This window comes from Myotis davidii, unplaced genomic scaffold (assembly GCF_000327345.1).
Source record: "Myotis davidii unplaced genomic scaffold, ASM32734v1 scaffold142, whole genome shotgun sequence".
In the NCBI taxonomy this organism is placed as follows: Eukaryota; Metazoa; Chordata; class Mammalia; order Chiroptera; family Vespertilionidae; genus Myotis; species Myotis davidii.
In genome coordinates this window covers 380,819-383,711 of record NW_006294400.1, presented here as the reverse complement: position 1 = coordinate 383,711, position 2,893 = coordinate 380,819, and positions in this window count along the sequence as shown.

Here is a 2,893-nt window from a genome sequence, read left to right as displayed (position 1 = left end):
CTGGTCCTGGACCCAGACGTCTGCTGACGCTGGGGCTGGCGGCGAGGTGGCCTCCCTGCTCCACGTGTGCTCTCAGGGGATCGGGGCGCCCTCCCCAGGCTGTGGTCCCTGCACCCCTGGGAGAGACTAATGTTGTTTTGCACAATCTGGGCTCCATGGAAACCGCCTAGACTCAGTTAATCCCACTTCCCTTGTGTTGAGCAAACCAGTTTTATGGGAACCTCTGGGATCACAGTTAAGGTTAAATGCTGGTTAGCCTCAGGTGAGCCTGAGCGCGTGCTGGGGAAGAGCCGCCACCACTGTTCTAGGTCGTGAGTGGACGTTGCTCAGGGTGGCGTCGGGGAGTCTCGGGCGGAGAAGTAACCAGGGGCCTGGGGATGCCTCTCGATGAGAAGAGGGCTGCTGACAAGCCCCGGGGCTGAGCCCAGACGGACTTAATGCCTCGGAGACATTGCCCAGCACCCCTGAGCCTCAGTTTCCTCATTTGTAAAGTGGGGATGGTCACGACAGTACATGTGGGCGGGCTGGGAGGATGAGGGGCGGTACACGCTGGGCCCGGCTCCAGCACGCAGCAGATGCCCCCGATGACAGCTGTGATGGATGTCGCCGGGCCTGGGTTAACGAGCCACCCAAGATCTGCAAAGCCGAGGTGGGTGGCAGGGGCACGCCTGGTCCCTGCTCTGGGCAGGGCCTCACCCCCCAGAAGCAGCCCAGCGTGTGACTGTGGGCCTGGCGTCTGGAGGGGACCCGCGGGTACGGGAACAGATCAATCACACCACAGCGTGAGGTCTCTTGCTTTCCAAACTTTTCATCAGGAGTGTTTACTGCTTTGATAATGGGGGGCAGGGGAGCCCAGAAGACGGAACAGCCTCCTGTGAGGAAGGAGAGGGGTGGGGCAGGGCGTATAAAGAAGACAGAGAATCCTCTCGACTTGGGTTTAGCTGATGCCCAAGGGCGGGGAGGCCTCCTGGGGGAGGTTTGTGCCAACTGGAGGAGGACAGTGCCCCACGACTTTGCGATGGATGAGAGCGGGCTGGGCCAGAGGGCCCACCTGCCACCTGCCGGCTGTGGGGCCTGTAAGACGTTACCTGGTAAGACGTTAACTGCCCATTCCTCAGTCTCCCCCTCTGTAAAATGGGGGCGATGGAGATAACGCCCCTCCCCCTCGCATAGAGTGCCCAACAAGCCCCAAGCACCTTCCTGGACCGATGCCCAGCCGTGTGCAGCCCCTGAAGGGGCACTGGCCTTGTTCCCAGGCTGCACTAGGGGACACGACCTCACGACCTCCCCTCCCCTCCTCGGCCTCAGTCAGGCGTGAACCCCGGGAAATAGAATCAGTAGATCTCTGTTGAGATTTATTGCGAACTGGTGACAGCTATGTGACTGGGCAAGTTATTAATCTCTCAGCCCTTCTGTCTTGGAGGGATTGTAGGAATTAGACATCATGCATATCCAGTGTCCACAGAGTATTGTTGTTGTTGTTATTGTTTTCATAAGAAATGCAAAAACTCTAAAAAGTGAGTTGTTGCCCTAGCCGGGCCCGCACCCCCCCAGAATAGCAAGGACAGTCCCACAGCTGTGGGCTGCAATCACGTGGACAAGGCACCTTCACAGCGACGCCGAGGTCAGGGTCTGATTGGAGCACGGGGACCAAAGCCTCGCAGGCTGACCCTGACCATCACGCCAGCCCTCCTCTGTCTGTGGTTTCTAGCTCCTTCCAGCTCCAGAGCCTGCTCTCAGCCCGTGGCCTCCGCTGGGGGTGGGGTGAGGTCGGCAGCCCTCCCCACTTTCCTGCGATGAGTTCTCCCGTAGACCCTCGGCTGGCCTTGGTGCCCCCTGCTTGGGAAGCCTCTAACCGCCTGGCAAGCCCCACGGGAGCCAGCCTGGTGCGGAGCCGGGCTGCTCGCCGCCCTCCTGCGGGAACGGGGAGCTCGGAGCACAGGTTTGTTGAGCGCCTGCTGTCCTGGCCTCGCGGCTGTGCTCTGGGCCGGACTCCCTGGTTAGGCAGCGGCCCTGGGCTACAGGAAACCAGCCCGTGGTTGTTTTGTTTTGATTGCACAATCCTGGTGCAGAGGCCAGGCGGACATCTGCTGTGTTGGCTGGCCCCGCCCCACCCCCATTTCTGGCAGAAGCCCCCCAGTTGCCTCACAGGGAATTTGCCCCACGTGTGCAGCCCGGGCAGGGGGCTGCCAGTCCAGATGCCACCGTCCTTCCTCGCCAAGGGATGGGCCTGTGTCCTGGCGGCGTGGCCAGTCCCCGAGGGTAGTCACAGCGCGTCCCCTGCTCTCCAGGATGCCCTGGCCGCGTCCCTGCTGGGGCCTGGCTGCTCTCCCCTCCGTCTGGGATGCAGCCCTTTTCTGCTCAAGGCACACAGCCCCCTTCTATCGCTGAAACCTGAGTGACTAGATTTGAATGTGGATCCTGGCTCTGTCCAGATTCACTGCGTGTCCCTGGGCAACATGGCCCCTCTCGGGGCCTTGGCTTCTCCACCTCCATGCCTCGGAGGGCAGGCACTTCAGGCCCTCTGGCTGCCTTGTTCTCTGCAGCTGGCTGGGACCTCATGGACCAGCCGGGGTCTTCTCTGCCCTGACAGGGTCTCTGGGACCTGTTTGGTGGGGGAGGTGGGGTGGTGGCTGGGGAATCCTTAGCTCTACCTCCTGCGGGTAATGGGACCATAAGGCTCAAGGGACTCTGTACCAAGGCCTTACTAAGTCGGCTTTGTACAAAGCCACACCCTGGCTTTGATGGGACAGGGGTCCACCTCTTTTTAAGCTGTTATGCCGCAAGTTTTTGAGGATCTGGTGGAAGCTATGGATGCTCTCTCTCGACCAAATACTTCTCTCTATCCATGTCTCGCCTCTCTCTCAACAGCCCCCCCCCCCCCCGCCACACA